The sequence below is a fragment of the Chenopodium quinoa genome, unplaced genomic scaffold (genome assembly GCF_001683475.1).
Source record: "Chenopodium quinoa cultivar QQ74 unplaced genomic scaffold, ASM168347v1, whole genome shotgun sequence".
NCBI lineage: Eukaryota > Viridiplantae > Streptophyta > Magnoliopsida > Caryophyllales > Amaranthaceae > Chenopodium > Chenopodium quinoa.
In genome coordinates, this window is record NW_018745003.1 from 4251614 (window position 1) to 4265509 (window position 13896).

The following is a 13896-nucleotide window of genomic DNA, read 5'->3' on the forward strand; positions in this document are numbered from 1 at the left end:
CCACACTCTCCTCCTTAGCTTGCTCATACCCATTTAATCTTCTCTAATAAATTTACAATAGAACGTCGTGTATCAAATATTTTGATTATTAAGATTGTTTTCAAGAAAAATAAAAATACAATTATATAACAATGCAAAAATTATGTCTAAACACCAAAATAGAAATCATTGAAAGATTTTATGTACCCCGAATTGCATTTTGCGAAAGCACATGGCACATGGACAAGGAGATCAAATGGGAGCTTTCATATATGGTGGCATCGTAGAAGATGACAAGCATAAGATAAGATTAGCAATTTTTGATTGCTATATATGATAATAATGTAGCCAATATAACGCTTGAAGTGTTACTTTCTTGCTTCGTGACTATTCTAATTTTGACTTTCGAGTACTCGTATTCGTGTAATTACCTATATACTTCGTATAAATAATCGATGTAGACATGGCGTGTGTATATACTAACTAGATTAGTTGTACAAGTTTTAGGAATTGTACGTGTATATGATCGATGTATTTCATGTACGTGTATATGATCGATGTATTTCATGCGGCTCTACTTGCATTGTTGTAGCTTTCTATTGACCAAAATATTTATATAGTGACACCATACATGACAATCTATTCTACATAATGACAAAAAAAGTTAAGTTATCCTACACATTCTTATGACGAGTGTAGAGGTATATATATCTATTGAGTATACTCCATCTATTATTAAGTAAGTGCATGTCTTTAAGTATAAGAGGTAGGCAATTTCAGTAGCTCCCTCTGTATTTTATTACTTGCTCCATTTATACTTTTTGCACTGTTTATTTGACTTATTTTGACTAATATTTGTGATTTATATATAAGAAAAAATATAGTCTTGTCGAATTTTTTTGGAATCGTCTCAATCAATTGTTATTATAACTTATACTCATAGATAATTAAAGATATTACTGATCAAAGATTTGCATTGACATACATGCCCAGGAGAAATAGAGCAAATAATAAAATACGGAGGGAATATTTTTAGTAGTTTCCCTCTGTTTTTTTTTCAAGTATTTTTTTTATAAGAAAGCCTTTCTCTCTCTCTCTCTCTAAAGCTATTTGTTACTATGATTGTACCAAAAAAAAAAAAGCACATTTACTAATGAATCTAGCACGATTCTACTATATGGTTGAACATTTTATTCTAAGGTGCTACTAATCAGTTGACTTTCTCATAATTGTCACAGGATCACGTTGGTTAATTAATAACATTTATTGAAATAAGCTTGTTCAAAGTTGGTTAATTAATAAAATTTATTGAAATAAGCTTGTTCAAACATAATTGTCGATTTCTACTCCTCTTTTCTTGCTTACTTTGTATCTCCTTCCCTTAAGTTTTCTCTTTCTTTAATTTCACCCGTCTTTTTTTTTTATATATAGTTTTGAGCATTTTAGAAAGTTTCTAAAAAGTCTTTACTCAATTACACTCTAAAAAGTTTTCTCTTTCCTTCCTTTTATTTCCTTAAATTCCCTCGGTCTCTTTCTCGGCCTTTCTCTTCCTCTTTTCCTTGCTCCTTTTTTAATGGCATCTCTCTCCCGACCCGCCCTATTTGTCTTCCTACCCCTCTATCTCTTTCTCCTTCTCGGCCTCCCTTTATCTCTTTCACTCTACCGGCCTCTCTCTCTCTCTCTCTCTCTCTCTCTCTCTCTCTCTCTCTCTCTCTCTCCCTCCCTCTCTCTCTCTCTCTTTTTGCTCCCCTTCTCCCCCTCCCTCCCCCCACCGTACCCCTCCTTCCCTTTCCCACTCATTTCATCTAATGCTATTTTTCTCTAAAGAAATCTATTACTATGGTTATACACTTGTACAATATAAAAAAGACGCTTACCTATATATGAATCTAACATGATTCTACCATAAGGTTAAAATATTTATTCTAAAGATTTTGTTAACCAGTTATCTTTCTTATAATTGTCACACGAACCATGTTGGTTAATTAATAACATTTGTCGAAAGAAACTTGTCCAAATCTAATTGTCGAGTTCTATTTCACTGATGACCATATATCACTTCTTGCGCGTCTATTTCGCTGATGACCAAATAGATCCGCGAGCCAAACTTCTGCCTAGTCTTTATCTTTACAAATCTATCACAGAATAGTAGTGTACAGCATGAGGAAAAAAAAACAAAAATAACTCAACTACATCAAATTTAAATTGTACAAGGAATAAAAAAAAATAAAAAAAAATACTAATATGAGTGCAACTAAACACATCAAGAGATCTATCACCGTGATTGTATATAAGCGGAAATGATAAGAAATCCTTTTTAGGGCGCAAGAACCTACGAAACACAACCTACAAGAAAGACTTTGGAAAATAAATTTAGGAATTTAATCATATCTCAAACTAAACCTTCACAGAATGAATGGTAATGTACAAAATCGAATGTAGAAAAGGTTAAGTAGCCCTTTCAATTCGGCGGATTATCTCTTAGTTCTTTGTCCTTGGATGATTTTTAAGACTACAGATAACTTCAAATCCCTTTCTTCTCCATGTGATATCCAAATTTTGCATCAATAATTATTAATTAGCTCTTAAATTTACCAAAAAAACACTCACAACTTACATGATCAAAAGATAAATAATTAGCTCTGATTGTTCTTAAGACTACAAATAACTTCATATTTCTTTCTTCTCCACATGATAATCAAATTAGAATCATTACATCTTGCGAGTAAAAGTCATTTCTTGTACATAGAAAATCTTACTAAGTCAATAATTTGTAGCATACCAATTCAGATGCCAATGTAATATATTTAATGGAAATTATAACCACATATTAAAAAGAAAACTTGAGTCACTAATCAAAATAGGGAAAACCCGGGAATAAAGAAAAATAGGCACCGCCGAAAGTCTGAATGGGCAAAACTTGGGCTTCCCCTTCCTGCTGTACTTGATGAAATGACTACCTATTTTCAAAGTAATTAGTACCTACACAGTTTGAAAGAAATAGATCATATGGTAAAAATATGTTAAAAAAAGAACTAATCACCTCAATTCTTAAAAAACTATACAATTAGATTATGAATAAAGTCTTTATTGTTCAAATAATTGGCTCTATACATGTATTTAGGATACATATCAACCACAGTTTGAAGACGGGATATATGATAAACTCTAATTTTACAAACCTTTTTGAGCATATCGTATAACTCTGATTAATTTTCAGTTCACAACCTCTTGCCCTTCCCCTTCTCATGCATCCTAATTTTATGTATAATTCCTCTATATTTAGAAGTGTTTTGAGTGATTTCCATTGATCACCATAATTTTAGGTGCATGCTTACGATAATCATACCTCTAAATTTAGTTTGATTATTATCATTATTCACCTATTTTACTTTAACATTCCACTAACCTCATCTTCTATTGTTTCTACAATACCATACATTAATCCTGATGCATATTATGTACTTTCTATTTTGATTAATCATTTATGCAAATAAAATTTGGCCTGCAAAGATATAACAATGTCCTATATATAAACAACATAAATGACACGTACAAACTTAAAATAGCTCATGCATTATATGATTATAATACTTATGAACATATTTCTGGCAAATTAAACAATTAAACACCCCACATAAGCATAAACTCCAAACTAATACCCAAACATGGTTCAGTTTGGTGACATAACCTTTATTATGCATCTGAATGTACATAGACACAAGTCATTGGTAAAGATATATCTTCCACTGATTATTCATAAGTCCTGATATTATGAGTAAGTTGTTTAATTTTAATTCATACATTATTGTAATATGTATATTCAATCTATATTTCCACATCAATCTTACGAAAATAAATTAGAAGTGTATTGTCTTAATACTCTAATAGGCAATATATTCTACATCATCTTTGCCCTCAAATATTTAATCTTATTCTGGCTAAAACACCTTCCTTAGGACGCATTAGTATTTTGTAATGCACTCTTTTGTGGAGATTGACTATGCACTCTTTGTATCACAATTAGAAAAACCTTACCAAAACATGTTTACAATAATAACAGTACCAGTATCAGAAAAACCTAACAATAACATCATAATAATAACAGCCATGACAGCAACAACAACAGCAGGTACTAAAGTAACAGCAGCAACGAGGTGAATCCATGACCACATAAGCACGAAACTAGTTGATAGCGGAGTGAAAGGATCATATACCTTGTCTAAAAACTCTCGAAGATGCTGGATACGGCCCATATAATACTGGTCGTCCACACACAAGCTAACAACCTTAGCCCAGCACAAGGGCCATCAAATTGAAGAGGACTTGGATTTCTGTAGATATCTTCCATCAACAACCTAGAAGCATTCTGTCTCAAAAGCCTGCAAAGGAGACGACAAAATAAATCAAGATCACAATTCACAACTAATTTCGCCACATATATAGGGTGCAGAAAATCCTATTATTTGTAATGCATGCTAAAAATCAAATATAACCACTCATTCCAAATTCAATAATAGGTTATTTGTAATGTATGCTAAAAATTAATTATAACTCTGTTTTACAAATTAACATTCATTAGAGCATTACCCCTCTAATTAACCCTTATTCAGTTATAAAAAGAGAACTATAAGCAGCTTTCACTTAAAGCAATTACTTACTTCCATACTCAACAATAAGGAGAACAAAATACCGGGAGATTCACAAAGTTGTATTAACAGGATCAACAATCTAATAATCAAACAGAGTACTCAATTAGCTACACCTCCCCCACTAAACCTGAGAAATTTGAAAGAACTTGTGTATATTTACATGAAATTTTCAGAAAACACTTTCAACCATACTTCGCATCGTAAACTCTGCTGCTAACCTTAATTTGATTTTTTGTTTTGTTCATTCTCGAAATAAACAACATCAATTCAATAACTCAAACTAATGATAAACTTACATCAATTCAAGAAATCAAACTAATAGTTGCAGACAATTCATAAAATCAAATCAATTCAAGAACTCAAACTAACAGTTCCAGACAATAGCATAAGAACACATCAATTCAAGAACTCAAACTAATAGTTCCAGACAATAGCGTAAGCTCACATCAATTCGAGAACTCAAACTAATAGTTCCAGACAAGCATAAGATCTCAATACAAGAACTCCAACTAATAGTTCTAGGCAATAGCAAAGCAAATACCGCTCTCAAGATGATTCCCTGAATGGCTCAGCATTCTAATCACTCTTAACTAAACTAATCGTAAAGGTATACAACAAGGTAGAAAAGATAATAGAACCTTAGGTTTTTTCGAATTTTTTCACACTTGGCCTCAAGAAGTTCCTTTCCAATTCAAATCCTTTCCCAAAGATTCCAAACAATTGTTAGAAGTACAACATTGAATAAATTAACTACTCGCTTTGCTAGAACTTGTATACTCTGGTTTTCAAGACATGGTAAAATAACAATCTACATTTTAGGAGTTATCAAACTTAACTATAAGATAATTTCCTATTTTTAACATAGCATTAAATTAACTATAAGAATATAAGATAACATAGACAAATCTTTACACATAGACATCCCTCCTAAATACATACAAACCAACATAAAAATGATGCTATAAATCACTTTGATACATGTACCCAAGCAGCAACACCCTACCTAAAAAGGGGGGGGGGGAGGGGAAGAAAAGCATACAATAATTCAGAAAGGCCCAACTTTGGCAAGGTATGAGCAATAAGAAGACAAAGGATGAATTAGAACAGTTGCCCAATGCAATTAGCACGAGAAACAACCCAATAATTTAATAGTCAATACAGGATAAACAAAGTCAGTAGCCTGCAATCCAGATCAATTACAATTAGCAATTTTGTTTTGTAAATATTGGTTTACACGTCAAATCCATTCCAATAGACTCGAAATTTCATTCGAGTCTTTAATTTGAAAGATGTTACATAGATGTTCAAATAGCACTAAAGCAAATATTGCAATCATGTGTGGACATAGAGGAGCCCTTCTCTGACATCCTCAGGTCTACTCTCCAAACCCAGATAATTCCACATTTACATAATCGGGTAATACAGCAGCTACAGATTTGGTTAAATATGCACACCCTTGATCCTCCCATTCTGAATCACAAACACTCAAGACCCCAGAATAGTTCTTTATATGACCCAACTTATATCTTACATACATATGCTAGTTATGCTATCCTTTGTAAGTAAATATTTCTAAGGAATAATGTTAAGAAGGCAACGTATAAATTAACTATTTGGGTGATAATACCGATGTAACACTTAAGTGAGAAGCAGAAGCACAAAAGGGCTCAGGACATGGAAAACAAAACGTGAAGGGAGATAGTGTATTTTTTAACTTTGTTATTCGAAAGAATTATTAGTTGTTTAACAGCAGTTCCAAGATCTCTTCGCTAGACATCCCTTGCCTTATATTAGTTGTTTAACAGCAGTTCCAAGAACCAAAGCATAAATCAATAGCCCTAAGACAAATTGTTTTGCATAACTGGGCAGTCACACTCCATGGAGGTCCAAGGCATTCAAAACTTCAATAGGCTCAATTTAAGCACGTATAAAAAGCCTTAATTTAATTCTATCATTTATGGAATAACACTAACCACAGCTAAACTAAACTACATTAAAAGTAACATACCTGAACTTCTCCTGTCCCTTTGGGCAGTATTTTTCCCATCTCAAGTGACACCAATCGTCCGAGCTGCTGGAGTTAAGCTCTCAAAGCATCACCAATCTGTAGCAATTTCACCTCTTTTTGGGGCAGGCATCTTATGACAAAGAAAAAGCAATTGAAACAAGTCAAAATATTAAAAAATATTGCTGAAGCCAAAAAAGATACCGCATAAAACAAAAGCATTGTATTAATCACCTGCATCCACATCTTTGACGCTTCTACACAAGCTTTTAGGCTTTCATCATAGTCCTACAAAGAACCCTCGACGACTTCAGCAATTGGCTGAATCAACACCTCGAGGGGCATATGCAGAAAGTCACTGTAGATAAGCTACAGTAACTTATTATTCATTTTTTAGGGGTTAAGGAAATATGTTTTTATTATGTTAGTAAAACATTATAGTCAAAGTTAATAAATAAATAGTGAGAAAAAGTCCAGCGTCCCACTTACTCTAGGATGGATATCCACAACAATACCAAACGGACCATAAACCGTTGTCAAAAAAAATAATCAATACTTTTTTTTTGGAAAAAGGAAATAATCAATACTTAAACCAACAATTAAATTTTTTTTTTTTTTTAAAAAAAAAAACAATTTACTGTAGTTCCATACCTAGTCAATACATTTAATACCATAAAGTTTTTCAATATCTTAATATACAGCAATGGGACAATATTAATGAAGGATGTTCATTAATATGATCATCCTTTGCTACTAAAAACTCATACGAAGTACTTGTATTAGGTAAGAAACAAAATTGACAATGTTCCTCAAAGCACTCCAAGTACTCAAATAGCTTTGCATCTAACATTCTAACGTTTCCATCAGCATGTTGAACGTCACCATCTCCATCTACAAAATCTGCGAACAAGATTTAAGTCCAAAAATATTTAGAGGTATCAAAAACTAACATGACCCATAACCAACAAAAAAAAACAAATTCAAATTTCGACTCATACGAACATAGTAATTTAGCATGACTCAAATTTAAAAAGACCCAACCCGCACAACCCAAATTGACACCTTGGTGTATTACACCACTTTGCATTATACGAAAGCCTATCAACAAGACATCAAAGCGAGACACAAGTGAACAAAAAGGTTCCATGAAAAAGCTCAACAATAACTTCTCACTTATAAAAAAAAATAATAATAAATAAAAAAAAAAAAAAAAAAACAGTAGAAATTAGCAGGAAAACATTTACACTACTTCTGAGTTCTGAATAGTAATGACAATAATCAAAAGTTCCTAACTCCATGTTTTAACAACACCAGTAGTTAATGAATAGTAATGACAATGGATGATAAAGTTCACGATTGTCAACTACCTCTATTTCAGCTAACAATCCATGGAATAGTAACAAAGTTTGCTGCAATTCCCGAATTTATTACCATATCACAGCAATTTTGCAGACTTGGTGGCTCTTTTACATTATCATTAACAAGTATAGTCATTATACTCCTTTCATTTCATACATAAAACCAAATTATGCGATTCAAAACACCATGTTCATCATAAACAAAATAAAGTTAATTACAAAATTAAAATTCTATTCTAATCCATTGAAATTCATCAATTAATGTAAAATCTACCAATAAATAACTATCAACTCAAGGAAGAAAGAACGCATCAATGCATGAACAAACTCCATATCATCAATTTTTCGATTGGCATATTTATCGAACAGGATATAAGCACCTAGAGATGATTTATTAAAACTAAGAACCATTGTCAAAAATTCCAATGACCTTGATTAAATTAAGAATCAATTTCACCTATCATACTCATTCAAATCATATTAAAGCTGCAAGGGCAAAATTCAGATTGAAGAGCATAAAATTAATTTATAACCAAGAATAAGATTATTTTAACTCTCACTTTATCAGGAATAAGATTATTCAAGGGTAACTCTGGCACTAGTTGATGATGTCTTTCCAATCAACGAATTCAAAATAAATCTACGTTCTTTAAGATTGTACTCTTCCTTAAGCTTTTGAAGATTTAGTAATCACCATACAATCCAACATGAAAACACTTTGCAACAAGTAGATAGCAACTGGTATCCACTCTAATTGGAAATTAGACAGCTTAACCTCCTTCAGATTCAAAGGTTTTCCATTATAAATCTCTAATTTCTTCAGATTCTTGGCACTAAGTTCAAAATTCTTGCAAACTTGGACATCCTCCAATTGAGAGGGAGCGCAAGCGAGGGAAGTTATTGCCGATCTCCAACTTATCTGGAAGATTACACATTCTCAACCGTAAACATCAATGGTTTAACAACTAGATAAGATGTCCAGCCACTGAATGCCAATCCCCTCTAGAGTAACGTTAGTTAGATGAAGTGTAGTTATGTTTGTTGATAGAATAAAATCATTCTCAAGCTTCAGGATGCAGGAATCTGAACGCAGTTCTCGTAAATAAGAAAATTGGGAAAGAAATTAAGGAACCCCTGATAAGATGCAACCCTTTACAATGGGATTGGACGTAAGAAATACTTAAGAAATTTAATGCGGAAATAAACCTTAAGCATAGAATCAATTTTACATTACATACTATTAGATGAGCTTGAAGCCATGATTGTACCTTTGGTTGGATGAACTTTGCAGGGAGGGAAGAAGAACAATACCAAACCCTTCTCCTCTCTCTCTAACTTTAATACTGGATGTTTTACCCTTATATATATATATATATATATAATCTTTATTTTATATGTAGTCCAGTTGTCCTTAATAGAGGAGAGCAGAGAGTCTGGTTTTAGTCGGATTAAACCAACTATCTTTTATATCAATAACTGTTATCTTATATTAATTATTTATATATAAATAATTAATCGGCTAAGTAATCCAATCCATCAAAGGACACTTATCTTTTATACAGTATTGATTTAATATGAGCATTTCTGTAATTGGATATTTGTATCAACTTAAATAGTGGGATTTAATTAATTAAAACAATAAATTAGCGGGTCACCCACTTGACATGTAATGTGGAAATTACACTGGAAATAAGCTCTCCACCTATCTGCACATATAAACTGTAGGGTGAGACTCTTTAGACCCGTATTTGCAGCAGCAAAGTTGATCCGGCGATCAACATCATCGGCATAACTGTTATCAAGGCAACACGCAAGACTAAAAGATAAGATCTTCTGACCCATGTAGTTCTGCAGCACCCGATCCACACTTTTCACATATGCCTGCTTATAAGAAAGTTGATCACATTGACTGCAATGACACCAGAATGGACTACCAGACAACACAAACCAATCCAAGTCAAGGGATGGAATGGTCAAGCACAAGTTTCTCCATCTTGTTGATAGCGTAGCCATTCTTGCAACATCACGCAATGACATATATGAGAGAATATCTAACAAAACCCCATCAGGAAGCTCACTGAGACCATCTTTGACATTCACATTCAGAATGTCGACCAAGTTTTCATTAGATTATCATCATCAACAACAACAACCTACATTGGACGTACATACGTAGCATCTCAATTAGAATTACCAATACATTCACCTGATTATCACCTGATTATCAAGGAAATAACTGAAAATAAAACTTGTATGTTTTTATGACTTAAAAATATGGAGGCCAGGTCTCATAGAATATAACAAAACAAATTACCTTGCAAGAGTGTATTCGATTGCTAGCACAGTAACTCCTCCATATTCCATAGAGTGCAGCAATAGTAGCCATAAGGAAGGTGATATCCACATTCATATTCTAAAAGCAAAACATCAATATTAAATTGGTAAATCCTTAAACAAAAAAATAAAATACTGTTGTAAAAGAACAAAGTAACTCCTATAATACTAATTGAGTAACCCTAAATCATCGACACAGTATTGAGTAGCCCCTATAACATTGATCAAGTACTTGAATTGGGTTTGGTAATTATACAGTATGGATTAATACGGTAAAAGTACATGAGATAGTAGTTCCATGAACAATCCTTCGCCAACGGAGGGGTTTGGACTATAATTGATTGAATCCCAAATATAATAGAATAATCGATTGAATCCCAAATATAAAAATAATAATTCAATCGACTGAATCCCAAATATAATGGAATAATCAAATATAATAGAATAAACAGCTACTAACCTAATTGGGAGCTTTTCAGCCAAGCTCGTCGGATTTAGAGGTCTTTTTCTAAGGCGGGCGGTGGACTACTTGATTAGGTAAGGGAAGAAGGGGCCTAAGCACGGCAGATGCCAAAATTAAAATAACTTTTATTTTTTTTTTCTTTTAAAAACAATTGAAATAGAAATTGCAATTGTAAATAACAAGTTAAGTATAAAGTTGGGGTCCAACTTTTTAATTTTTTCACCTCTTCGGGCCTCCCACTTTTTTTTTTCACCATTTGAGACCTCATGGGTGTAATTCGCAACTAAGTTTACCAATTTAGCATAATTTAAACAGAAATATAAAGCTGATGCATTGTTCTTTCCAATTAGAGCTCTCAAAACACTAGCAATCTCACAATGAGTGAGCTCATTATCCATTATCCTCGCGACTCACGGCTATAGGAACCTATCCACGTAAAAACAATCTAAAGACAGCAATGAAACTATCAACTAAATCACAAATCTTTCAAAAACCAACCTCTCCAACTTTTCAAATTGCAATAGCAAATTCATTAAAGCGCTTGATAAACCTGTTTAGCAAAAGATTAAACAATTAAGCCATGAACAATCCTACACTGTCTAAAACCACAAATCCATAATTAGCACTCACAAATTACAATCAAATAATATCCAGTAATGCAAATGGGTATCAATTAATGCTGCAAATACTTAAATAAATACTGAAAATTATACTTATACTCAACAGAATTGGGTATCAATTTTAAGCAAACCTTGAATTAGGTCAAGTTTAGAAAGATCAACAGAATCCGACCCAATATCCTCAATTTCTTCAAACCCAGAAGCAGTTTCCAAACTTTCACTCGAATCAGCATTAATTCTTCCCTCAGCTTCCTCACATTAATTCTTCAAACCCTACGGGCAGTTTGGAGATCTTCTGAGGGATTAAAATCGAACGAAACTTGATGACGAGAAACTGTTAAGTCGTTTGAGTAAAATCCATTTGCTCTTCCAAAAATGGTGGCTGAATTTGGTTTAAGTTTGAATATACTCTTTCAGTTTTTTTTTTTTTTTTTTGGATATGCATGCTTATTAGTTATTACTGAAGGGACTCCAGTTTATTTTGTAAAAAAGTAAATGAAAGGACTGAGGGATCTTTTGATTTGTGCAAGGGAATCAGAATTGAATGAACAAAGGGAATGTAAGAGAATGGAATGAAACCCTTTACATGTAGTATGTTGTTTGTTTTCAAAAAAATAAAGGGAATCACCACCACCACAACACAACCCCCTCTTTTTTCACAATTCCACTTTTCCAACCACCCCACCACCCAGCCACCACCTCGACGAAACTCGTCGGCCCTCGGCGCACCTCCCCCACCCCTCGCCGCCCTCCCCTCCCCAGAAAACCTTCCGCCATCCACGCAAAACCCTAGAAACCACTCTCCCTCCACTTAAAACAGCTAGGGTTTCGAGGGTGGTGGGATGATCGGTCGATGATTTAAGTGGAGGGAGAGTGGTTTCTTGGGTTTTGCGTGGGTGGAGGAAGGTTTTTGGGCAGAGGAGATATTGTCGAGGGGAGAGGATATATTTTCGAGGGGAGAGGTGGGGAAGGTGCAACGGGTTCCGTTAAGAGGTGGGGGAGGTGTGACGGATTCCGGCAAGAGGTGGGGAAGGTGCGACGGTTCTGACGAGAAGTTGGGGAGATGCGGCGAGGTGGTTGGGCGAGTTCCGGCGAGTAGGATGGTGGTGGGTATGGTGGCTAAAGAAAGGGAATGGAAAAGTCTAGGGGGTGGGGAATCAAAGCAGACTAATTTTGGGTAAACTCAAAAATAAAAATGGGTAAAGGGAATGAAAAAAGTGACAAACAAACAACAACAAAGGGAATGATATCAGTTCATTCCCATTCCCTTTGATTATTAACCCCAACCAAACGGCCCCTGAGTTTTTTTTTGTCAACCATTCAATCACGGGGCGCTTGGTTGGAGGGATGGAAATAAAAGGGATAAGAAGGGAGGATAAAGATAGTGAAACGCTAAACATCGCCCGCAATTTACCATATAAAGCCCACAAATATGTTATGATTTGACCATTATGCCCTTTTGCTAAAATTGAGATAATCTCGGTGTAAAAAATGTGGAGCCGTACTGGCTCGCCGGGGGAGACCGGATGGCAGGCCGGAGATGCGGGGGACGCCGGAGGTACGTCGTCGTCGACGGAAAACGAGGTAAGTGACCGCTAAAATTCACGGTTTACCGTCGTAGTGGCTCCGGCGCCTAGGGTGGACGCCCAAACCGTAGCCTGGACGTCCAAGCCGGACGCCAGAACCACCAGAGTGGCGTCCAGGCTAGACGCCCAGACCACCAGACTGGCGTCCTGGGCAGACGCCACTCCACTGGGTGAGGCGGCCCTGCCAGGCGCCAGTCCAGTGGGTGTGGCAGCCCTGGCAGACGCCACCTTTAATAATTAATTTTTATTTTTTCCTTTTTGATTTTGTTGTTGTTTTTTATTTAATTTTTTTGTGAAAATAAAAAATCGAAAATGATTTTTTAAAAAAATTCGAAATGGGTTTTTTGTAAATTAAATTTGAAAATTCGAAATAGGTTTTTTTAAAATTAAATTTGAAAATTCGAAATGGTATATTTTTAAATTTAGTTTGAAAATTCGAATTGGGTTTTTATAAAAATTAAGTTTGATTATATATAATTATGTTTTTTTTTGTGTTAATTATGTGGAAATATAGAAATTAAATGTATTATCCGTTAAATGTATTTATTGTAATATATAATTGATGCATGAATATGGTGGAGACGGAAATGATTACAGTGAGATATTTGGACATGATGGTCCATTCGAAGAAGCTCAACATGCGATTGATTGGGCAAAACAGGTTGCAATTGCAGCTGGATTTTGCTTGGTAGTAGCAACTCATAAATCTCAACGGGATGGTAGAATGGATCGCATTTTGAGATGTGACCGTTATCGCAAAAAGAGAAGAAAGAGATTTTCGTACAGCCACTCGGTTTGACACAAAGCGGAAAGGTTGTGGGTGTGAGTTCAGAGTAAAGGTTCGACAACTACGGAGTCGTGACGGTTGGGAAGTGATAGGTTACTCTAAATGGGGGTAT

General features: G+C 34.4%; 1 long non-coding RNA gene across 2 annotated transcripts; it reads right to left on the reverse strand.

The window, feature by feature from the left end:
* Positions 1–2625: 2625 nt before the first annotated feature.
* Positions 2626–9342, reverse strand: LOC110707995. 2 transcript variants are annotated; one of them, XR_002508624.1, is made up of 5 exons: positions 9263–9342; positions 6871–7536; positions 6640–6769; positions 4197–4361; positions 2626–2961 (listed from the first exon to the last, which is right to left on the reverse strand). It is a non-coding gene; the product is annotated as an uncharacterized LOC110707995 (long non-coding RNA). The 2 variants fall into 2 exon arrangements; XR_002508625.1 differs by lacking the exon at positions 9263–9342 and adding an exon at positions 8555–9221.
* Between the last annotated feature and the right edge of the window lie 4554 nt (positions 9343–13896).